This window comes from Ranitomeya imitator, chromosome 1 (assembly GCF_032444005.1).
Source record: "Ranitomeya imitator isolate aRanImi1 chromosome 1, aRanImi1.pri, whole genome shotgun sequence".
Classification (NCBI taxonomy): Eukaryota; Metazoa; Chordata; class Amphibia; order Anura; family Dendrobatidae; genus Ranitomeya; species Ranitomeya imitator.
In genome coordinates this window covers 1,207,475,460-1,207,502,028 of record NC_091282.1, presented here as the reverse complement: position 1 = coordinate 1,207,502,028, position 26,569 = coordinate 1,207,475,460, and positions in this window count along the sequence as shown.

The following is a 26,569-nucleotide window of genomic DNA, read 5'->3' as shown; positions in this document are numbered from 1 at the left end:
TCACATGGACACACAGTTCGTGTTTGAACATGGACATGTGAAGATCACCATAGGTTTTAATAGGTACATGAAGATATGTGTCTCTGGTACGTGTAAGAACAGATGCCGGAAACACATGCGTGTGAAGAGGGCCTTAGGTGTATGGGAATTTGACGAGATCTTCAACTTGTCAACATGAACAGTGACACCAAACTGAATGGCATCAGGAGGGTCTGGTGGTTGTAAGGTTTTGCCGTTAGGTGACATAGTACAATAAAATATGTTGCTTTAATATATTAAAGCAAAACACACTTAGGAAAAGAACCTTTTTGAAAAAATTGTTTTTGAGAATTATAATCTGGTTTGAATGCTTTTCTGTGTTTTCACATGGCCTAGGTTCATGCACGTGTGCTGCGGTGTTCTTTTTTGTCTATATCATGCAGTTTTGCAGTGTGCACGTGTTCAAATTAGGAGTGCTGGTTGGTTTTATATATATATATATATATATATATATATATATATGTGTGTATATTTATTATATATTTCAATATGATATAGCGTCTATATGGATTCCTTGGTGGAACTCTTCTTAGATGTGTCTTGATTGTGGCTGTTTTTTGGGGGGGAAATACCACATGTCGCTCTCATCATGGGCCTATCAGGTGTCTTGTCCATGAACTTTGACATTGCTCATCAGGTGACCATATTGGCGCCGATATTTGAACTGTTTGTCTATTTTAAAGTCTTCTGATATCTGTATTGACAAATTCTTGTGGTATTTCCTGATGGAGTTTTGTGAAACTCTGAAACGCGTTGAATAAAAACTACAATTATTAATACATCTGCACTTCAGTTATTCAGCAGCGTAGAACAAGACCACGTTTTTTTCCCTAAACTTATACCTAAGTTTTGCAATAAAGCATCTTTGAAGAAAATATTGCAATACCAGATGCAACCCGTAGTCAAGAATAACACTACGATGGGTAAATTGCATTGTATTTATCAGCTATCAGAATAATAAGAGGGACTAAGCAGAAAAGTACGAACTGTAAAAATATTTTTAAAAAATCATGAAATAAAGAGCAAAAAAGTGCAACAAATCTTGTACAAATAAATACATATATTTTTTAAAAAAATGGAGATCGGAAGGCACTAGGGTAGTTTATCAGCATGGATTTCCTTCTTACACGCAGGATTCAATTCAGGACGCTAAGCGGCACAGACTCAGAATTAGCAATTGTCGGGAGGTGCACAACATGAAGCTGAATACTACTGTAGACTCATAGAAGAACGAATGAAAGTGGCACTCACCCAGGTATTGCTGAATAGAGATGTCCTTTATTCAGAGGAACACATGGACATACATACGATAGAGCAGTGGCTGGTAGCGGTTAGGGTGCGGGAGGGAGGTGAATGACGACGGCCGTTTCGCGCTTGCGCACTTCTACGGGTCCAGGTAGAAGCGCGCAAGCGCGAAACGGCCGTCGTCCTTCACCTCCCTCCCGCACCCTAACCGCTACCAGCCGCTGCTCTATCGTATGTATGTCCATGTGTTCCTCTGAATAAAGGACATCTCTATTCAGCAATACCTGGGTGAGTGCCACTTTCATTCGTTCTTCTATGAGTCTAAAATACATATATTTATGTAAAAATAAAAGTGAACAAAAAAAGTACAGATATTTGGTATTGCCGCATCCGGAACAACTTGGTCTAAAAAAATTGTCACAGTGGCTAAAGGTACCGTCACACTAGACGATATCGCTAGCGATCCGTGACGTTGCAGTGTCCTGGTTAGCGATATCGTCCAGTGTGACAGGCAGCAGCGATCAGGCCCCTGCTGTGCTGTCGCTGGTCGGGGAAGAAAGTCCAGAACTTTGTTTCATCGCTGGACTCCCCGCAGACATCGCTGAATCGGTGTGTGTGACACCGATTCAGCGATGTCTTCGCTGGTAACCAGGGTAAACATCGGGTTACTATGTGCAGGGCCGTGCTTAGTAACCCGATGTTTACCCTGGTTACCATCGTTAAAGTAAAAAAACAAACACTACATACTTACCTACCGCTTTCTGTCCTCGGCGCTCTGCTTCTCTGGTCTGGCTGTGAGCGCCGGGCAGCCGGAAAGCAGAGCGGTGACGTCACCGCTCTGCTTTCCGGCCGCTGTGATCACAGCCAGACCAGAGAAGCAGAGCGCCGAGGACAGAAAGCGGTAGGTAAGTATGTAGTGTTTGTTTTTTTACTTTAACGATGGTAACCAGGGTAAACATCGGGTTACTAAGCGCGGCCCTGCGCTTAGTAACCCGATGTTTACCCTGGTTACCGGGGACCTCGGCATCGTTGGTCGCTGGAGAGCTGTCTGTGTGACAGCTCTCCAGCGACCAAACAGCGACGCTGCAGCGATCCGGATCGTTGTCGGCATCGCTGCAGCGTCGCTTAGTGTGACGGTACCTTAACCCCTTCAGTAAACACTGTAAAAAAGAAAAAGCGTGACATAAAGCTGTTTTTTTTTTTTGCAAAGAGAGTGGAATAAAATAAAACATCATATGTAAATAAACCTGGTGCCTCTGAAAACATTGTCTTGTCCCACGAAAAATAAGCTGCCACACAGCTCTGTCATTGGAAAAATAAAAAAGCAATAGCTCTCCGAATACAGTGATTAAAAAACAATTATTTTATCTGTAAAATATTTTTTATTGCGTGAAAGCGCAAAAACTTTAAAAAATGATATAAATGTGGTACCACTATAATCGTACTGACCCGAAGAATAAAATTGCTTTATCACTTTTACCACATGGTGAATGGCATTACAAAAAATCCTTAACTACTGCTTTTTGTCATTCTGCCTTCCAAAAATGGGAATAGAAAGCAAACAAAAAATGTTACGTGCCAAAAATTTTACCATTATACCCAAATAATTATGAACTCATCCAGCAAAAACAAGCCCTCACATAACTGTTAGCAGAAATATGGAAAAATTACAGCTCTTAACCCCTTAGCTCCCAAGGGTGGTTTGCACGTCAATAACCAGGCCAATTTTTACAATTCTGACCACTGTCCCTTTATGAGTTTATAATTCTGGAACGCTTCAATGGATCCTGATGATTCTGACATTGTTTTCTCTTGACATATTGTACTTCATGATAGTTGTAAAATTACTTTGATATTACCTGTGTTTTGTGAAAAAATGGAAATTTGGCAAAAATTTTGAAAAATTAGCAATTTTCCAAATTTGAATTTTTATACCCTTAACTCACAGAGATGTGTCACACAAAATACTTAATAAGTAACATTTCCCACATGTTTACTTTACATCAGCACAATTTTGGAGCCAAATTTTTTTGTTAGGGAGTTATAAGGGTTAAAATTTGACCAACAATTTCTCATTTTTACAACACCATTTTTTTTAGGGACCACATCTCATTTGAAGTGACTTTGAGGGGTCTATATGATAGAAAATAACCAAGTGTGACACCATTCTAAAACCTGCACCCCTCAAGGTGCTCAAAACCACATTCAAGAAGTTTATTAATTCTTCAGGTGTTTCACAGGAATTTTTGGAATGTTTATTGTTTAACCTTTGTCAGGCTGCATAATTTTACAACGTTAACAGGCTGCAGAGGTACAATTGTACCTTCATATATATTTTATTGAAATTTATTCTGGGGGTATATGGGGTATCTAGATAGAGGTAGCACCTCTGGTGGAGTGCTTGCCGTGTCCTTTTTGGACAGCTCTTCCATTTTTGGTCCTCATCTGATGCTCAACTCTCACCTGTACCTCCAAGTAGCTGCTAGCATGCGGCAGCGGGTACACCCCGGAACACCGCCTCGGCAGGCGGGCCAAACCAGGTGAGGGTAGCTGTTGGGTTCTTTGAGACCTACAGTGATTTTCAAGGGTTTGCCTACCCTTGCATGTGAAGACTGAATATGGCAGACTGTGCGGAAGAAACCAAGATTCAACGGACAGACAAGCGATTTCCAGCACAGTGTTGTGGAGCGCTGAGAGGGCGCAGCGAGGCACATATAGGACACTGCTGGCCATCCACTGCACCCTGACCTATCTCCAGTTGTCTCGCCTAGTTCTTGCCACTGGGGCTCGATAGGTACGGGCGAGAGAGTGAGGTTGACGACTGCGCAACTCCTCCTCACTTTAATCCAAGTCAAGCGCAAGTCATTACTTCAACCACTGCATATCAAAAGTCCTGTGGCGATGGGAGAGTGGCAAAGCAGCAGGTGTGGAGTCATTGGAAGCTGTAGTCACGAACCTGCACGCAGGCGGCCCAGGCCATATGGTCGCTCTCTACTGGACCGAAGCAGCAGTGGAGTTCGGCAGCCTCCTGGGTGTCTGAGCAGTCCTGTTCAGGATCACTCTGCTCTCCTCAATCGAGGAAGGGGCTAGAAAAGGTGCCTCAAACATAGTCTGCTTCATTTCACCTGGCCAGCCTACTGCAGCTGGCGGGTTTCCCATACAGCGGTTGACACACAATAAAGAAAAAGAAAATGATGGTACTCAACCTTGGCACATGGAATCTGACGAACATCATTGAAATTTGGCCAATATATTCTGGACCAAAACTGCAGAGATGTCACGAAATTTCAGCCCTCTACGGCTTTTTGAAAAAAAAAGTTATTGCAATTTTAAAACAGAATAGTTACAATTGTACCTACTCAGCTGGACGAAGGTTAAAAAAATGAACATTTAACTTTTTTTCACAAAAAATGTATTTCAGCTCCAATTTGTTTTATTTTACCAAGGGTAACAGGAGAAATTGGACCCCAAAAGTTGCTGTACAATTTGTCCTGAGTAGGCTGATAATCTATAGGTGGGGAAAAACCACCGTTTAAGTACATGGCAGAGCTCGGAAGGGATGCAGTGCCGTTTGGAATGCTGACTTAGATGGATTGGTCTGCAGGCATCACATTGCATTTGCAGAGCCCCTGATGTTCCTAAAAAGTAGAAACCCCCCACAAGTAACCCCATATTTTAAACTAGACCCCCGAAGGAACTTAGCTAGATGTGCTGTGAGAATTTTGAATCCTCAAGTGTTTCACTACAGTTTAACGCAAAGCCGTGAAAATAAAAAATCATTTTTTTCCCTCAAAAATGATTTTTTTAGCCCCCAATTTTTTATTTTCCAAAGGGTAACAAGAGAAATTGGACCCCAAAAGTTGTGCAATTTGTCCTGAGAACGCTGATACCCCATATGTTGGGGTAAACCTCTGTTTGGGAGCACAGGAGAGCTCGGAAGGGAAGGAGTACGGTTTTACTTTTTCAATGCAGAATTGGCTGGAATTGAGATTGGATGCCATGTCGCATTTGGAGAGCCCCTGATGTGCCTAAACAGTGGAAACCCCCAATTCTAACTCCAACCCCTAACCCGAACACACCCCTAATCCTAATCCCAACCCTAACCATAACTCCAACCACACCCCTAACCCTAATCCCAACCCTAATCCCAACCGAAAATGTAATCCAAACCCTAACTTTGCCTACCGACATAGATTGGGGGTGGATGATGCTATCCTTTCTCTGTTACATAGGGTACATTCATTTCTGGAGACTGACGGAACCACGGTGCGAGCGATGTTCTTCGATTTCTCGAGTGCATTTAACTCCCTGCAGCCACTTTTACTACACAACAAGATGACTGATATGAAGGTGGAGGTGGGGATGAGAAATTGGATAACTGACTACCTATCATATCGGCCACAGTTTGTACAGATGGGAGCAGTGGTGTCAAGCAGATTACTGAGCAGTGTAGGTGCCCCCCAGGGAACGGTGCTTGCGCCCTTTCTATTCACACTGTATACTTCAGACTTTCAGTATAAATCTGAACTTTGCCACCTTCAAAAATTTTCGGATGACTCCGTGGTTGTGGGATGCATTAGGGGAGATCAGGGGGATGAGGAATACAGATGTGTGGTGTCGAATTTCGTGGATTGGTGCAATGGTAACTATCTACAACTAAATGTTAAGAAAACTAAAGAGTTGGTGGCCAACTATAGCAGGATTAAGATGGAATGCTTACCGATCACTATTGCTGGTCAGGAGGTAGAGCAGGTGGAGAGTTACAAATATTTGGGGGTCCATTTGGATAGCAAACTGGACTGGAGATGCCACTCAGAGTTTGTCTACAAGAAGGGGATGAGCAGACTGTATTTCCTAAGGAAACTGAGGTCTTTTAATGTGTGCAGCAAAATGTTAGAAATGTTCTACCAATCTGTAGTGGCAAGTGCCATCTTTTTTGCAATCACGTGCTGGGGTAGTAGTGTGCGGGCCTCTGATGCTAATAAGCTGAATAAGATTATTAAGAAGGCAAGTTCTGCTGTGGGCTGCAATCTGGACTCTTTTGGGGAGGTAGTGGAGAAAAGAACTCTGAAAAAGTGTATGACAATTATGAACAATAATGCACATCCACTATATGAGCTATTCATGAGACAGAAGAGCACCTTCAGCAACCGGCTAATACTTCTGAGGTGTAAGAAGGAAAAATATAGGAAATCGTTTGTGCCAACTGCCATGGGAATGTACAACAATAACATTAGGGTTAAACCACCAAGGTGAATGTCTACTTATTTCTCTACATTTCAGTTCACTCGTTGTGTATGTCCTATTCTAATGTATAATGTATAATGTTCTTCTGTCAACTCTACTGTCATGTCAACTATGTAATTCTTTTATGATTTTTATGATTTAAGTTGTGCTGCTGTGATACCATAATTTCCCACGGGATCAATAAAGTGTATCGTATCGTATCGTATCGTAACTGTAGCCCTAACCCTAACTGTAGCCCTAACCCTAACTTTAGCCCCAACCCTAAACCCTAATGGGAAAATGGAAATAAAGACATTTTTATTTTATCATTTTTCTCTAACTAAGAAGGTAATGAAGGGTGGTTTGATTTACTATTTATAGTGTTTTTTTAGCGGATTTTTATGATTGGCAGCTGTCATACACTAAAAGACGCTTTTTATTACAAAAAAAGTTTGTGCGTCTCCACATTTTGAGAGCTATAATTTTTCCAAATTTTGGTCCACAGAGTCATATAAGACCTTGTTTTTTGCAGGACGAGTTGACGTTTGTATTGGTACCATTTTCGGGCCCGTGACATTTTTTGATCGCTTTTTATTCCGATTTTGTGAGGCAGAATAACCAAAAACCAGCAATTTATGAATTTCTTTTTTGGGGGGCCTTTTTACCATTCCGCGTTTGGTAAAATTGATAAAGCAGTTTTATTCTTCAGGTTAGTATGATTACAGCGATACCTCATTAATGCCTTTTTTTTATGTTTTGGCGCTTTTATATGATAAAAACTATTTTATATAAAAAATAATAATTTTTGCATCGCTTTATTATGAGGACTATAACTTTTTTTTATTTTTTCACTGATGCTGTATGGCAGTTAGTTTTTTGCGGGACAAGATGACGTTTTCAGCGGTACCATGGTTATTTATATCTGTCTTTTCGATCGCGTGTTATTCCACTTTTTGTTCGGCGGTATGATAAAGCGTTTTTTTTTTGGCTTTTTTTTCTTACGGTATTCACTGAGGGGGTTAACTAGTGGGACAGTTTTAGGCTATGTGCACATGTATTTTGGAGCTCTGCGGATTTTTCCGCAGCGGATTTGAGAAATCCGCAGGTAAAAGGCACTGTGTTTTACCTGCAGATTTACCGCGGATTTACTGTGGTTTTTAATGCGGATTTTGTGCGAATTCCACCTGCGGTTTTACACCTGCGAATTCCTATTGTGGAGCAGGTGTAAACCGCAGCAGAATCCACACAAAGAATTGACATGCTGCGGAATGTAACCACAGCGTTTCCGTGCTTTTTTTCCGCAGCATGGGCACTGCGGATTGCAGTTTCCATAGGTTTACATTGTACTGTAAATGCATAGAAAGTTGCTGTGGACCCGCAGCTGAAGATCCGCAGCAAAATCCGCAGCAAAATCCGCAACTTGTGCACATAGCCTTATAGGTCGGGTCGTTACGGACGTGGCGATACTAAACATGTGTACTTTTAATTTTTTTTTATTATTTAGATAAAGAAATGTATACTATTTATTGGAACAATATTTTTTTTTTCTTTAGTTAGGAATTTTTTTTTATTTTTTTTTACACATGTAAATATATATATTTTTTAACTTTACTTTGTCCCAGGGTGGGCCATCATGCTAAAGTGTCAGATCGGTGATCTGACACTTTGAAAAGCACTGTGTCTGATCAGTGATCTGCCAGGCAGTGCAGGAGGCTTGCCACCTCCCTGCAGGACTCAGAAGGAGCATCGCGGTCATTCTGGATCCGGGGCCTGCAGGGAGGAGACGCTCAGAACAACGCGATCTCATCGCGTTGTTCCAAGAGTCTCATTGAAGCACGCAGGGAGCCCCCTTGCTGCGTGATGCTTCCCTATGCAGCCAGAACGCTGTGAGCATGTTTGATCGCAGTGTTCCGTGGGTTAATGTGCCAGGAGCGGTCCATGACTGCGCCTGGCAAATAGTGCCGGATGTCAGCTGTAATAATCAGCTGACACCCGGCGGCGATCAGCCGCGCTCATGGGGGGAGCGCGGCCGATTGCCTATGATGTACTATCCCGTCCCTGGGAATTAAGTCCCAGGTCACTTCGATGGGATAGTACGTCAGATGGCAGAAAGGGGTTCAAATATGGTGATGCAAAAACAATTGTTTGCAACAAAAAATAGTTTTTCTGCGTGATAGCAGCCAAATATAAAAGAGAAATAAATCTGGTATCTCTCTAATATCACACCAACCCAAAGAATAAAGTCACCTTTATTATGTGTATTTATTTATGTGTATGACTTTAAAATTAGCACTAATGAAACAGATGATGTTGGGGCAAGTTAGAGACCCCATACACATCAGATGGTCGGACAGTCATGCCAAAATTGGTAGATTTGTCTAAATGTTATCTAATATGGTTGGGGGCCTGGCGTACATGCTGAATGTGTCCAAAGGCCCACATGCACACAGAGTCTTTTTGGCTTTGTCCTGTATTTTAGAAAAGTGTAGCGTGGTCAGCTTTTCTAGCCAAAAAAAGTTTTAAAAAGATCTGTATCGCAATATATTGGAATGGGGGTCAATTGCAAAATGTTACCGTACGTCAACTTACCTGGAGCAGCCAGTGCCAGGCAGCAGCTGCCAAGGCAAACAGGATCATGGGGTGCATTAAAAGAGGTCTGGATACACATGATGAGAGCATTATACTGCCTCTGTACAAATCCCTAGTTAGACCGCACATGGAGTACTGTGTCCAGTTTTGGGCACCGGTGTTCAGGAAGGATATAATGGAAATTAGGATTATTTAGTCTAAAAAAATAGATGACGGAGGGGCGATCTAATAACCACGTATAAGTATATAAGGGGACAATACAAATCTCGCTGAGGATCTGTTTATACCAAGGAAGGTGACGGGCACAAGGGGGCATTCTTTGCGTCTGGAGGATAGAAGGTTTTTCCACCAACATAGAAGAGGATTCTTTACTGTTAGGGCGGTGAGAATCTGGAATTGCTTGCCTGAGGAGGTGGTGATGGCGAACTCAGTCGAGGGGTTCAAGAGAGGCCTGGATGTCTTCCTGGAGCAGAACAATATTGTATCATACAATTATTAGGTTCTGTAGAAGGATGTAGATCTGGGGATTTATTATGATGGAATATAGGCTGAACTGGATGGACAAATGTCTTTTTTCGGCCTTACTAACTATGTTACTATGTTACCTTATCACTTCTGCATGAAAAAAAGCATAAAAATAAATAGAACTAATTCTTGACCTGGTACTGATTTGTTTATTCTGTCCCTCAAAGATCACAGTAAGGCCCAGTGCACATTTATCCTGCGCTCTGCACTGAGCACTTATACCGGGGTTCCCTTATAAGTCTCTGAAATACATGAATTAGATGGAACCGCAATAGAAGATTCCTTATAATGAGGAAGATGGAGGCACTGTGGACGTGGTCTGACCTGTGATCCAGTGGTGTCGGTCCTTTTAGGAAGGCATACACAGTTTTGTGCACCTCTGAAAAGGACACCGATGAAAAAAGGCCAGACAGAGTCCAGAGTAAATCTGCCGCCTCATTATAGTAATGAGATCCATCAGGGCTTTCATCTGAATCATTCCATTCAGAGATATAGATGAAAACCCCAATGTACAAGAGCTTCTCACAAAATTAAAATGTCATCAAAAAGTTAATTTATTTCAGTTCTTCAATACAAAAAATGAAACCCATATACAGTGCCTTGCAAAAGTATTCAGCTCCCTGGAACTTTTCAACCTTTTCCCACATATCATGCTTCAAACATAAAGATACCAAATGTAAATTTTTTTGTGAAGAATAGTGTTGAGCGATACCTTCCGATATCCAGAAGTATCGGTATCGGATTGGATCGGCTGATATTCAAAAAATATCGGATATCGCCGATACCGATACCAATGCAAATCAATGGGACAAAAATATTGGAATTAAATTAAACCCTTACTTTCCTTGTAAGTTAATTCTACATGAAGGAAAACAACTAAGAATAATGTAGGATGTATTGGGGGAGGTGGAGGAGACATTAAAGGCATAGAGGTTTAGCCCAATCAAATGGAATAGCAGGAATTCATTTTTTTTAAGGCGTTCAGAGTTACAAAGATATTGACTATTTTTTTTATATTTTGTCAGATATTTATGTTTCACTACTTCCATGCTCTTCACCTTCTTTTTTACTTCTCCCACACTTTCTTCTTCATCATCCTCCTCAGCAGCAGCATCTTTTTCATCAACTTCTCCTTCACCTTATTCATCTTCTTCTTCACCTTCTTCCTATTTTTTTACATTCTTCATATTCTTTCTATTCACCTATTATTCTTCTTCATATTCAACTTCTTCATATTCTTCTTCTTCATCATATTCTTATTTGTGACAGGCATTCCTGTAGTTGTTATCTATAAAAGTTTGAAGATTACACCTTCCGTTCTGCCTGTCACAAAAGATTTATGACAGGATTTGTCTGCGTTCAGTTTGGCCTGCAGCAGCAGGTTTTTTCCAGGGGCACCACGAGGAGGAATGGACTCACCCCCATACACAGCTTAGTCTTTTTCTGCTTATAATTTAGATAATCTTTTGCTCTGATTTTTAGTCTTATGCTTAATGTTCTTCTGCTTTTTGTTCTGCAGCTTCTTGTTCTTCTGCTTCTTGGTCTTCAGTGTCGTCGTCTCCAGGGTCGTCGTCTTCTTTGGGGTGGTCTCCAGGGTCGTGTCCAGGGTCGTTCTCTCCAGGGTCGACGTCTCCAGGGTCGTCGTCTCCTGGGTCATCGTCTCAGGGGTCGTCGTCGTCTTCGGGGTGGTCTTCAGGGTCGTTGTCTTTAGGGTCTTGAACTTGGAAATGTAGCAGAAGGTACAAGAAGGCTGAGGAACTACTGAAAACCAGCTGACAGTACTGGAACCCGGATGGGTAGCCAAAGGTACAAGAGCCAATTGAACTACCGAGGACCAGATGATGGTACTGGAACCCGGTTACTAAGCAGGAGGTACCCGTGCCAGAAAGCACTACCAAGGACCACCAGATGTTGGTGGAACTCGGATACCCAGAAGGAGGCACCTAAGCCAAAGGCTCTGCCCGGAACCAGCTGACGGTACTGGAACCAGAATGGGGAGCAGAAGGTACAAGAGCAAAAGACACTGCCGAGAATCAGCTGACGGTACTGGAACCCGGATGGGTAGCAGAAGGTACAAGAGCCAATGGAACAACCAAGGACCAGCTGACGGTACTGGAACCTGGTTACTAAGCAGGAGGTACCCGTGCCAGAAAGCACTACCAAGGACCACCAGACGTTGGTGGAGCTCGGATACCCAGAAGGAGGCACCTAAGCCAAAGGCTCTGCCCAGAACAAGCTGACGGTACTGGAACCAGGGGGACCTATTCAAGCTTGTCTTCCTAAGAACCAGGTAATGGTGCTGGAACTCAGGCAGCAGAAGGTCCCCAGGAAAAAAAAAATTGCTAGGCCACGAGCCGGCCATAGTTACCGAAAACCCACAGTCCTACAGGGGGAGCTTGTCCTATTGGCACCACGGAACCAGCCTTCATAGCCAGTTCCCGCAGCCCACATAGGAAACACCTAATCTGCAGGCACTATAGCATCAGCTAATCCGACCACAATATGACAGGACAACGTATTGGAGGCAAAGTGACCTTGACACTACCCAGAAACAGCTGGCGTGCTGGAACAGAGCTGGGCAGGAGGGAGTACCCGTGGCGAAAGGAGATGAGTGAGAGGCCAAGATATTCACTGCGCATGCCCAGGAATCCCAGCCCCACAGTGTGAAGAAATCTGCAGACACTGCGGGGCAGGATATCGGGCAGGGCGGCTGCACAGGCGCAGCCAGCCTGACAATAAATGATGTCTGAAGACGGCAGCGCTAACTGCGCATGGCCAAGAGATAACATAACAGCGCAGGCTCTGTGACAGATTCAAACAACGCTGAGGAGGCAACCGGCGCCAAGGCGGTATGAATGACGGCTGTGCTGCGTCTCATTAAGAAGGAAATTCCCGCCTCTGGGACAGTTTCACGGTACGAGGGGACACAATTTATAAGTGTTTAGTTCAGCGTGTGCAAGGAGCATAACTAAAAGAGCCACCTTTTCCTTGTGCAGCATTAGTGCTGCACAAGGTGGCTCTTTTAGTTACAAACACCTGGGGGGGGACAGGTTTCCTTTAATTTCTGTAGTAGTGTTAGTTGTGGAATGAGCAGGAGAAATTGCCGGATACACAGCTGGGGATCAGCTGACGTTACTGAAACCCAATAACACTGGGTCATGTGTTGACTGTGCAGACGGCACAGTCTGAGCAGCAACTGACGGTGTTGGAGCCCAGGGATTACAGTTCAGGTGGTAGAAACATGAACACAACAGGAGACCTGGATACTGTAGCCAACCAATTCTTTAATCAGGAAGATGAGTCGCAAATTCCTGCAAGACCCAGGCCTTGTTCATTTTCAGAAAAGTAAGCCAGTCAACAGACACCACCTGCGGCACTAAAGATGCGTTCCCATAATACACTAGCAGCAGGGCAAGCCAGCACCTCCAATGCATACTGGCCAAGCTCTGGCCATGTATCCAGCTTAGAGACCCAAAACTTGAAGGGGGAAGAGCCGTCTGGGAGTGCACTGAGAGGGCAAGACATGTAGTCTGTCACCATCTGACAGAAACGTTGCCTCCTGCTGACTGGAGCCGTCTGTTGGGCCATACTGGTCTTGCCTTGTGCTGAGGCACTACTTCTGCTCCCTCTTTGTGCAGAGCTTCCTCCACTGCCTCGACGCACTGAGCTGATTTGTAAAGCACTAGCAGCACTGCTCTCGATTCGACAGGAGAAGATGATGAACTGCACCAGTGTGTCTTGATACTCCCGCATTTTACGCTCCCGGTTCAACAGTGTTATGAGGCTTTGACAGTTGTCCCAGTAGCGAGGATCTAGGATGGTGTACAGCCAATAATCAGCCATGGTGAGAATGTGGGCGATGCGGCGGTCGTTTCTCAGGCACTGCAGCATGAAATCAACCATGTGCTGCAGACTGCCAACTGGCCAAGAAATGCTGTCCCTGCTTGAGGCGTGATCTCTGCCTGCTCTGCATCACCCCACCCTCGCTCTACATACTGACTACTGGAGATTTGTGTAACTCCCTCCTCTGGACTGATGTCTTCCTCCTCCATTGACTCCTCCTCATCCTCCTCACAAAGTGTCCCCTGCCTAGGCCTTTGTGAGGAACCACGTTGCGCAGACTGTCCAGAAGCAGATGGTGTTTGTGACTCCTCATCCTCCAACTCTTCCACAACATCATCCCTTAACGCTTGCAATGTTCTTTCAAGCAGGCAGATAAGGGGGATAGTCATGCTGACTAGTGCATCATCTGCACTCGCCATCCACATGGAATCATCGAAGGCATGCAAAACCTGGCAGATGTCCTTCATAGTGGCTCACTCAGTGGTTGTGAAGTCTGAACAGCGTGCAGTGCGACTTCTTGGTGCCTGATGCAGCTTGTACTCCATTACTGCTGGCTGCTGCTCACACAACAGCTCCATCATATGTAATGTTGAATTCCACCTGGTGGGAAGGTCACATATGATGCGATGTTCCGGAAGGCGGAATCGGCGCTGCAGAGCTGCAATGCGCGATCTTGCCATGCTGGAACGCCACAAGTGAGCACACTCTAGGCGGAACTTGTGCAGCAGTGCATCAAGATCCGGATAGTCCCTCATAAAACTCTGCACGACAAAGTTGAGCACATGCGCCAGACATGGGATGTGAGTGAGGTTGCCTAGGGCCAGAGCTGCCACCAGATTTCAGCAATTGTCACACACTACCATGCCTGGCTGGAGATTTGCTGGCACAAACCACACGTCGCTCTCCTGCTGATGGCATTCCAGAGCTCCTGCGCTGTGTGGCTTCGATTCCCCAAAGAAATTAATTTCAATATGGCCTGTTGACGTTTGGCCACAGCTGTGCTCATATCGGTCGTAACAGGTAAGCGTTCAGGGGTCCATGTGGAGGTGGACTGTGACGGCTCCTGCAGCGCTGATTCAGAGGAACTGGAGTATGACGAGGGGTCAATGTGTACAGACTGCATTCCTGCAATCCTTGGAGTTGGCAGAACACGTACAGCACCATTCTCAAGATCTGTACCCGGCTCCACAACATTTACCCAATGGGCAGTGAGGGAAAGGTATCGTCCCTGTCCATGGTGACTAGTCCACGCATCGGTGGTGAGGTGGACCTTGCTACTGACGATGTTCAGTAGTGTGTGTTTAATGTTTCCCTCCACATGCTGTTGCAGGGCAGGGACGGCTTGCCTGCTGAAGTAAAATCGGATGGGCACTTTGTATTGTGGGACTGCCAATGCCATCAAGTTACGGAAGGTGTCAGTCTCCACCAGCCTGAATGACAGCATTTCAAAGGACAGTAGTTTTGCAATGCCAGCATTCAGAGCCTGTGCTCAGAGGTGATTTGCCGAGAATGGCCACCTTTTCTCCCATGCCTGTGCTACCGATGGCTGTAGACTGGGCTGAGAGTGTGAGGATGACAGGGAACATGGTGCTGTGGGTGGAATTACACTGGGTCTGTGGACAACAGTGCCAGAGTTTCTTCCATGGCGATCCTGTGAGGAAGCCGAACCAGCTGTGTGTGAGCTGCAGGAAGAGGTAGTAGGTGCCGCTGTGCCTGAGAGGATGTGGCACTAATTGAAGTCGATGCGTTAGCTGCCATCCATCCGACAATGGCTTCAATTTGTTTGTCCCGCAGCAGCGGGGTACGGCAAGTTCATACAAAGCTGCGCATGAAGGACTGCTCCCTGCTAAAACTGGGGATGATGAGTCACCGGTGCCCGCAGCAGGCACAAAATCCCCACATCCTCTCCCTGCAGAAATTCCACGCCCACGACAACGTGCCTTACTCCCTGCCTTCTTCATCTTGGTAGACTGATAAAGATAGGAAGAAAAGTACTAAGGGCTTAGTGTGCTTATTCTTCAACAGCTACTAACAGGTATAAGAAACACTAATTTTCTAAAGTGTGGACTAGACTTTAATATGAGCTAATGTGGCCTACACAACTGTAAAGTGGAGTGTTTGGTGAAATGTATTAACTTTTTGTTTTTTTCGCAGAACAGACTACAGAGTGAGCTGCATTCACACAGAGACCGTGCAGACAGCCGTGAACGGCACTGCAAGGCCAAAAAAGCTCCTCTGTGTAATCCTATATAGTGTTTTTCCACAATCTAGCAGGATACGGATGGAAAGCCACTAATAGGATACATTTGAAAAAATGTTCAGCAGGCTGCACTAGTTGAAAAAAGGACAATGGAACAGTATGAGGCAGTGACGCACCCTGAGCTGACTACAACCAGCGGTGGCTGCAGACCAGACTACAGAGTGAGCTGCACTCACACAGACACCTTGCAGACAGCCGTGAACAGCGCTGCAAGGCAAAAACAAGGCTCTCACACAGCGGTTGCGAAATTAGCCTGGGTAAAGCACAATGAAGCAAATCACTATCTCAAATCTGGCCCTCAGTCAGAACACAGCGTCCTGTCCTTAACTGAATTCACAGCAGAGAGAACCCAAAATGGCGACTTTTATAGTGCATTATGACATCATTTCAGCAGCCAATCACAGCCATGCCAGTAGTTACATGCCTAACATGCAGAACAGGATGTGCCCACACTTCCACATTGGCTGAATTCTGGCTCTTTGAATTATGGGAACTTCCGATTCCGGTATCTGATATACTGAAAGTATCGGAACTCGGTATCAGAATGCTCAACACTAATCTGCACATATTATTGTCACCTTTTTTTACACTGTTGATTTTTAAGGGTTCTTAACAATGCAAAAACAGGCTATTTATATATGACTCAGTGTTTTTATTGGGATACATATGTAATCTCCTGGACACGCGTCCGTAATTTTGATATCATCCTGTACGTTTTCCCTTTACTCTTGTACCTAAATTACTGTTCTTTATATAATAAAAGTATATTTTAGTGGACTTTATGGTCAGTTTTGGTGCTTTTCTTTAGGTGTTCGGCCCACAAAGTAGGGTGCTTTCCTTGCATGTGCCTGATCATGCTGGTGGTGGTCAGGCTGGTTGTTTTGCTACACCTGCTGATGCGTGCATGGCAGGTGCTGCAAATGGCCTGTTTTGTGGTTATTGGCAGAGTCTTTAAAAAATAGCCAGACTTGGGAAGATCTCACAGGTGGAATGGCAGCTTCACTCATGTTGGTGTTAAGGGGAATGGATGCACACCTTCTGTCTGTGGGCACCACATTGCTTCTTCCTGCCTGTTGGGGGATAGGCCTCCTTCCCCATTTGTGCTGCTGTCCTCACTATGCATGTCCTCCTGCCAGGTTGGGTCAGTCACTATGTCATCCACCACCTCGTCTTCCACATCCGCACCCTGCTGCTACTCCTGACTTTATAGCAATTGTTTCTCATCATCGTTCACCTCTTGTGACACTTTCTCACCATCGCCTTCGTGTGACCGGGGCTGGTCAAAGCTTTGGGCAGCTCTACATGCGATCTCATCTTTCCCCACTTCAAGTTGATTGGCAGAGATTTCTGAATCTTGAAATGGAAAACTGAACAGCTCTTCAGAGTGTCCAAGTGTGGGATCAGTTGTCTCAGGGCACTCGGCATGGTGGGAAGAAGGAGGATCAGGGTGAGGAATATCCTGGCCACACTCACGGCTACTCAGACTTGACTGTGTGGAAGACAAGGTGGTGGTGGTGGCGGCTAAGTGACTGGACGCATTTTCCGCTATCCAACCAACAACCGTTTCACACTGCTCTGGTTTCAATAGTGGTGTGCTGTGGTCCCCCAGAAACTGGGACAGGAAGGTCAAGTGAGAAGATGTGGGTCTTTGTTGTTTCCCACTTTCACCTTGCCTGCAGTCTCATCCTCTAGATTCACCATAGCATCACGTCCACTTCCCCATCCCTTGCCGTTTGCTTTCACCATTTTAAATGGACTACTGCACTATTTCAAATGCTCAACACAAATGTCTTTATTAATAGCAAAATAATGTGATCAGTATGCCTGCAAATCTACGATTTTTCAAACCCAAACATCAGGCAAGCCTCACAGACTGTATTAATTTATTATTATAATTTTTTTTTTTTAAAGTTAATTTATGCTAAATAGCGCTGTATAGAATTTGAGTATCACACAGCCACAAAATAAGTACACTGGCCTCCAATGACCTAACTTAAAGCACAGAGATATATGACGGCTGTAACTGAAATACCACACTGGCAAATCTGTGGCCTTTCAATTTTTTGGGAGGCTAAAGAGCGCTGTATAGATTTAGAGTATCGCACAGCCACAAAATAAGTACACTGGCCTCCAATGAACAAACTTGGAGCACAGAGATATATGGGGCCTTTTTCGGTTAATTTAAAACATAAAAAAAAGGGGCACAAGGGTAGCACACACAACTATGCTACGTATGCCTGACAAACTGTCACTTCAACAGGCCTCAGTCTGACAGAACAGACTGTATATTTTTTGGGGGGGGAGGGGAGATTTTTTTGAAAAAAAAAAAAATTGGTATATAGACAGTAAATAAGCTGCAGCAGCAGGCAGTTATGGAGCTTTGGGAAGGATGCAGTGGGAGCAATGGAACGCATACAGTACCTGCAGACCTTGCACTGATGTGGATATGCTGTGCCCTGCCTGCCTAGCGCTGCAATATCGGGACCCAGGAATTAGCCCTAAAAAGGACTGTTGGTTTCTGAGGAGTTGTGGATTTAAGAGTTGCAGACCTACACTAGCTCTAAAGCCACGATTCTGACCCTATCTCGGCAGCAGCTCTTCCTACTCACTGAAACAGGAACAGAATGCGGCGAACAGGGCGGCGCCAGGTCTCTCATACACGGGATGATGCTGTACTGCCCAGCCAATCACTGCACGACCACAACAAAGATGGCTGCGGCATTTCATGGCCTGGCAGACAATCCCTGCACAGTGATTGGGTCTCTAAAGTCCGTCAAAACTGCTGGGTGGAGACTGCAGTTACCGCCAAATAATCACGGAAAAGCTCGCTGCTCGCAGAGTACGGCTAGCATAGTGATACTCGGGCGAGTAACGAGTAGTGGCGAGCACGTTTGCTCATCACTAGCTACTATCTTTTTACAGGAGCATAGTAAGGTCGGCCATTCTACCTTTAAGAGTACCCCCAGGGCAGGGATCCCTGTGATAGTTTACATATGAGTGTGAAGGCAAGAATCACAGACAACCTGTCTGATGCAAGTGTTAAAAATAACAGAATTGAATGCCCTTTGTATTTCTCTGCAGTGAGAGAGTGCCAATAGTATCATGGTGAATATGTAATTCTTTATTCCTCTAAGAGTGTGAATTTTGCTTCCTGTATGACCAATGAATCTCTAAACTTTATTTGTTGCTGCTGATATTGAAGACAGAGCTTGCATGACTATAACAGATGTGCATAAATTTGTCTTAAGAGTGCAATGGATTCATCGACTTTTATGGCATAACTTAGGATTTATTCCCAGCAAAGATTTGCCCACTTTTCATAAAGTTGGCAGAGCTATCCAGAAATGGCTTAAATATGAAAGAGAAAAGTAGCAACAGGAAACTGTTCATGGCACGTTCCCTGAGATTTCCAGAAAGATGGCGCACCACCACATTATGGGTGTTCGGTCCGAGCATTCCTACATGAACAGTTTCCTGGAAAGTGCATTGGTCGTTGTGCGCCGGTTGTATGGCCACCAAGGTCTCCCAATCTGACCCCCTTAGAATTTTATCTTTGGGGTCATCTGAAGGCAATTGTCTATGCTGTGAAGATATGAGATGTGCAGCATCTGAAACAAGGGATACTGGAAGCCTGTGCTAGCATTTCTTCTGTGATGTTGCTATCAGTGTCTCAAGAGTGGGAGAAGAAGAGGGTTGAATTGACAATCCAACACAATGGGCAGCACTTTGAACACATTTTATAAGTCATATACTTGTAAATAACTTATGAAACAATAAAGTTACATTAGAACCAAGCACACCATTGTTTTTCTTGTGAGATTCTCTAAGTTTGATGTCACATGACCCTCTTCCCATTGGAAAAAATAAAGTTGGATCCAAAATGGCCAACTTCAAAATGGCCACCACGGTCACCACCCATCTTAAAATGTTTTCCCCTTCCTATTTGTGGCACATTAGTATATGGGAAGTTGATATCACCAACAATTCCCATTTTATGCAGGTGTATCCATATAAATGGCCCACCTTGTATATAACAAAATAAAAAATATATATACCTCCCCTTTAGCATATGTTCACATGGAGCATTTTTGCTTTAGTTTATCCCTTAACTTTTCTGAGGGCTCTCACTCCTACATTTGGGAGGTCCCTCCCTCTTTCCAAATTGCTGCCAACGGATAGTGGAATGCATATTCCCCATCGCTTTACATGCCCGTTTGAGTTTTGGGCTTCACCCACCACCACAACTACGTCCACCGTCATGACATTATATGCCCTCGCTTCACATTTTCAAAGAGCCAGCAGGTGCCGTGAAACCTGCACATTTCATTTTTGCCACCGGATCCCAATGGAGCCACTGTTATAGTGGGTGAAGCCGCTGTAAGGTGACTATAGTTCACCAGAAGCATTAGAATTAAATTCTGAATATCCTGAATGCGGCATATGCAAGCGAGGGCCTGTATGTGGTCAGTCTGTTAGGCCTGAAACCAATGTCAGAAACATGTTCAAGCCTCATTTTACTTAGAAGCAGCCTCCTCAAGGGAAAGAGCCAGGAGTGCCATTGACCTATCTGCACAAGTTTACGCACTTCTCCTGGAAACTGATCAACCAGGCAGAATTGATCTTTTACATGGTTTTGAGCAACAATGGAGTAATTACAGGAAATGTCCAAGAGAGTTTCAAGGTCTGTGGAGTGTATTACTCAGGTGACAGATAGTGCTGCAGAGGTCAGGTAAAGGCTCAGGTTAGTGTGGCAATGACCATGTTCCAATATGTGTAAAGGTACCTTCACACTGAACAACTTAACAACGATAACGATAGCGATCCGTGACGTTGCAGCGTCCTGGATAGCGATATCGTTGTGTTTGACACGCAGCAGCGATCAGGATCCTGCTGTGACATCGTTGGTCGGAGCTAGCAGGCCAGAACTTTATTTCATCGCTGGATCTCCCGCTGACATCGCTGAATCGGCGTGTGTGACGCCAATCCAGCGATGTCTTCACTGGTAACCAGGGTAAACATCAGGTTACTAAGCACAGGGCTGCGCTTAGTAACCCGATATTTACCCTGGTTACCGTTGTAAATGTAAAAAAAAACAAACAGTACATACTTACATTCCGGTGTCTGTCGCGTCCCTCACCATCAGCTTCCCGCACTGCCTGTGAGCGCTGGCCGTAAAGCACAGCGGTGACGTCACCGCTGTGCTCTGCTTTACGGCCGGCCCTCACAGTCAGTGCGGGAAGTATATAGTGTTTTTTTTTTTACTTTTACAATGGTAACCAGGGTAAACATCGGGTTACTAAGCGCGGCCCTGCGCTTAGTAACCCGATGTTTACCCTGGTTACCCGAGGACCTCTGCATCGTTGGTCGCTGGAGAGCTGTCTGTCTGACAGCTCTCCAGCGACCACACAACGACTAAACAGCAACGCTGCAGCGATCGGCATCGTTGTCTATATCGCTGCAGCGTCGCTTTATGTGACGGTACCTTAAGGCTGCAGCATGAATAGGTCTGTGGAGTATATTAACCTAGTCTCTTAGACGTGTTTTAAAATGTACAGAAACTGGACAATACCCCACCACCATTTTTTTTTTTTACCAAAATTTATAAAATTTAAGGGAAGCGACAGTTTAATAAAGAAACACAAGTCTCATTTAGGAGCCTGGAAAAGCCAGGAATGGTTTTAGTCCAGCATTGGACAACGTAAAGTGCTAACGAATATGTATGACCTATCTAAATAACAATTTGGGAAGAGACATGTATGCTGACAAGGGACAACTGAATGCTGCTCTGGGACAACAAACTGGACATGGTTGTGTCTGTACAACTGCAGGTTGTGGGCAAGAGGCTCAGCGCCTCCATCCTGGACAGCAGATTGGGAAGGACCTAACACAGGGGAAGGGACAGTGGTTTCACTCACCTACTGGGGAGCTGCGTATGTCAGAAGTATATGGCGTATGCTAGCAGAGATATTATGCCAAATTTTCCTTTAAAAACGGATATGTAGGTAAAATTTTCGAACTAGCAGCATATATATAGAGCATGTTTCATTGCTCATATTATTTGGGAGTTTGGAAGTTCCCTCAGTAGCGCAGACCAAAAACTCCTGTTCCTCCTTATCCTCTTCCTCCTGTTGCTCATCATCATCATCCATTGTGACCTGAAAATATTGTATGAAGCTGGGCTGTGTGGTATCAACCACTGTAAAAATCTTGCTCTATAGCTACCTGCTCAGCATTCAAAGCTTCTTCTTTGAGATTCTGCAGCAAACGCTTTAAAAGGCTGAGCAGCATGATGGTTACACTAATAATTGCATCATTAGCGCTCACCATCTTGTTGAAGTTCTCATAGTTTTGAAGAGCCTCACATATGTCAACGATCCACAAATGTACTCGGCAGTTATGTGTGGGTGCTGAGTGTTACTCTGACAGGCATTGAGAAGCTGGAATTCAGACACTACCCTCTGCTGCTCACTGAGCCTTGCCAACATAAGAAAGGTCGAATTCCAGCTTGTGAGAAGATCACAAATCAGACTGGCAAAAGCCTGAGATGACTTTCGGAAATGGGAACTGACACGGCGTACCTTGGCAAGTAAGTCCAGCAAGTCAGAGTATGTTTTTAAAAACGACTGTACAACCAAGTTCAGCACGTGGGCCATGCATGGAACATGTACCAGTTTGCCGAGCTTTAAAGCCGCCGCCAGGTTACCTTAAAAATCGCACACAACCAGACCTAGTTGGAGGTTCAGCGCGGAGAGCCACTGATCGTTCTGGTCTTTCATCACTTTCAACAGCTCTGCTGCATTGTGAGCTTTTGAGCTTTTTCACCTAAACAGATGAGCTTCAGCACCGCGTTCTGCCGCTTCACCAAGGCAGTGCTGCAGAGTTCCCAGTTTTCAGATCTTGTTGTGAGGCCATTGCTTCTTCACATTCAAAATAGTAGAGTACACCTGTTTTGTCTCCCTATTAAAAACAAAGCATTTTTCATAAGCCGTCCAAAAATGATTTAGCCAATAGGAAGACAAAACAGGTGTGCAAAGGTATTCGCTGTTTTGAATATAGAAAAGACCAAGATCAAACCCGCCTCACACTTTGATACCACGCACTTATTATACAACAATTTGATGATGAGCACTGATTAAGTGCTACAGGAGATGCTCACAGCTACACTGTTGAGAGGCGCAGTATCGTTCATCTAGTGAGTGGGACCAAGGTGTCACTATAGCAGACCGGGTCTAAGTGTGGCCTGTGGGCCAAATTCAGCCTTTTAGCTGTTCTAGTCCTCATAAACCAAGACTGCCGAAGGGCTGAAAACACTGGCCCAAGGACCACACTTTCCTGCCCTATGACTGGTGTCCTGATACCAATACTCACTGCATCCCTCCACAACAGTAAAGGCCTCTGGTGTGACCCCTCGGGCTAATTAATTGCCTACCTCTGTTAGTTTAAATAATTAGGTGTTAATGCAGCTTTTATAGGGCCACCCATATAAATGTCTTAGCACATCTTTTGTTCAAGGTACATCAGTTACAAATTCACACAAAATGTATTAAGGTACCTTCACACATAACGATATTGTTAACGATATCGTTGCTATTTGTGACGTAGCAACGATATCGTTAATGAAATCGTTCTGTGTGACAGCGACCAACGATCAGGCCCCTGCTGGGAGATCGTTGGTCGCTGAATAAAGTCCAGAACTTTATTTCGTCGCTGGACTCCTGCAGACATCGCTGGATCAGCGTGTGTGACACCGATCCAGCGATGTCTTCACTGGTAACCAGGGTAAACATCGGGTAACTAAGCGCAGGGCCGCGCTTAGTAACTCGATGTTTACCCTGGATACCATGCTAAAAGTAAAAAAAAACAAACACTACATACTTACCTACAGCTGTCTGTCCTCCAGCGCTGCGCTCTGCACTCCTCCTGTACTGTCTGGGAGCCGGAAAGCAGAGCGGTGACGTCACCGCTCTGCTTTCCGGCTCCCAGACAGTACAGGAGGAGAGCAGAGAAGCAGAGCGCAGCGCTGGAGGACAGACAGCGGTAGGTAAGTATGTAGTGTTTGTTTTTTTTTACTTTTAGCATGGTAACCAGGGTAAACATCGGGTTACTAAGCGCGGCCCTGCGCTTAGTTACCCGATGTTTACCCTGCTTACCGGCATCGTTGGTCGCTGGAGAGCGGTCTGTGTGACAGCTCTCCAGCGACCAAACAGCGACGCTGCAGCGATCCGGATCGTTGTCGGTATCGCTGCAGTGTCGCTAAATGTGAAGGGGCCTTTAGTTTAGGCAAGGATTGGGCACCATTTATCAGCTGGAAGGATCCCATTAAATACATTCCCTGTTCTTTTATTTCCAGTGTCTCCATGCTCAACTTCTCACATGCATATTCCTGGCTTGCAACCCAACCTGAGATAGTAGAAAGACCAGGGCCGACTACAGGGAAGCAATTGTTTGGATCCTTTTTTACCTTTAGTTGTGCTAATGACTTTGCAGTCCTTTAGTTACTTGCTTTGATGCAGTTCTGTGGTCAGCTTTGGACTTGTGAATTTTTTAATCAGTGGAGTTGCATCTGTAACAAAAAGGGGAAAGAAATAAAAGGACAATTTAATTAGATCTTGATCATTTGGGGCTTTGTCATCTTGAAGATGGCACACTTTGGTAGATGAATTTCAATATTGTGTTTAAACATAGAAGGTCCATTGCTGGAGACCATCTTTTTCACATGTAATGGGACAACATATATAAAAACAATGGCAGCTTGTAAGAAAATTCAGTTACAAACCCTGCGGTGCAGGAAGTCTCCTAAAAAATAAAAATAAATGAGCTGTGAAAACTACAATGCAATGTACAGTATGTGTATTGCGAATACATTTACCTGCATACAAAATGTGTTTTTAAGCCCAGCCCAGTAAACAAATTAGTTGGCAGGATTTAAATACATTTACAAGGATTAGTTGATATTGAGAAAAAACCTTTACTTTGAAGAAAAAAAAACCTTTGTACAAAACCTTTATATTAGAAAGCTTCCTGTGCTATAAAGGGGTCTTTTTACAAGAGTTTTCATTTATCACCTGTAATTTTTTAGCAAAATTGGATATAACTGATAAATTTCCTGAAAGTTCCACCAAAGGGTAAAAATTTATATTGCGTGGTGCTCATTATAATCTCTGCTCCATCACTTGGCTAAGATCAATTATAGTATCTGTTGAAAATAGCATCAATGGGCAAAATGAAGTTTAGGATTAAAGGTCTCCGGTACATGTTGCTTGTACCTTCTAGCAAGGATTCATCCGAAACCAAAGTCCAATTTTATCCTAAATGTCTGTGTAATTCAGCAATCTAATAACTTTTCTAATATATTTCAATTAAACATTTCACACCATTCCCTCTCTACTTTTGCTTCCTGAATTTTTTTTGTTTTCTTTCCAATGACGTTTCGTTTAAGAATCCCCAGTGCATGCTCTGTCCCACACTGAAACAATTCTGACATATGCTTAGTAAGAGCTTCCTGCTCCAAGTGCTAATTTCATTTGAATGTGCAGTGACAGTGCATTCCCTGGCCAGATATAATGAGAAGCGATGAATGAAAAAGAGAGCGCACTGTCAGTGAGCACTGAAAAACAGAGAATGCAAAGACCACCTCAGCTATTCAAACACAAGTAAATCATGTCCCATTTCAAGGCATGATAATTTGATTTCTGCTGGTTTCTCACTCACTTCAACTGCTTCCCCCTATATTCAGACCCCTTAGGCCGGGGTCACACATGTGAGTTCAATGCGAGAAACTCACACAAGTCTCTTGCATCAAGTCCCGGCACTGTCGCCAGCACTCGGGACCGGAGCGTGCAGTTGCATGTGTTTCTGTAAAGCTGAACGCTCCGTTCCTAAGTGCCGGCAGCAGTGTCGGGACTTGATGTTAAAGTTTCTCGCATTGAACTCGCAAGTGTGACCCCGGCCTTAGTGAGAGTATAAGCAAACACAAGAGCACAATTGGGTTTCCTTAAGTGAGGGCTAATCAGATGTTTCTTACAATTTTAAAATCAATGTGCGTTGTCACGTCAAGGTTCAACTACATTGCCCGATTATTGTAAACGAGCTTACCTAAAAATGCTCGACTAATGACAATTCTTCATTGTTAACAGACTGCCCATCACCTGACAAACAAGCAAGTTGTTCGATTGTCAGGTGAAATGATCTTTTAATTTCTACAAAAGATCGTCATTCTCATCAGCACATCATCATGGACAATCGCAGGCTATGCTCATAAAGTGATCTATTACTAATCATTCAGTGCTCGTGTGAAGCACGTGGAAGTGGGCCTCTTTACCTCTTGTGACCTTGCTCAGCCACACAGATTGTACCAATGGTATTTCCACCCCTAACATGTTCGTACTAATAAATGACCAAACCGGTCTTTACCCTCTAATAATGTGGGATTTTTTTATAAGAGGGTATTTGTTGTGAACTATATACAATCTTGTAGATACAGTACAAGCCAGAAAGGAAACAAAAAGGCATAAACTGAATTTCCCCCAAAAAAATTTGAAAACGCCAGATTCCAATTTTTTGATACTCGATTAAATCAAGCAAAATGGCAGCTTGATGTCCCTTTTAATTATTTTTTTAATGTTTGGTAATGAGTTAGAAAATAAGCAAAATATTCTCAACTCGATCCTCACCAGTACTGGCGCCACAACTCCTTGCGTGCTGTCTTGCTTCCTCGCTATGGCTTCTGCATTTACATCTGTCCCCGGTTTTTGGACCTCAACTGACATCATTGCCTTATGTGAGGCCTAGTATGTTTCACTGATGCCAAACATTGAAGACAACTGAAAACAGAAGAGAAGA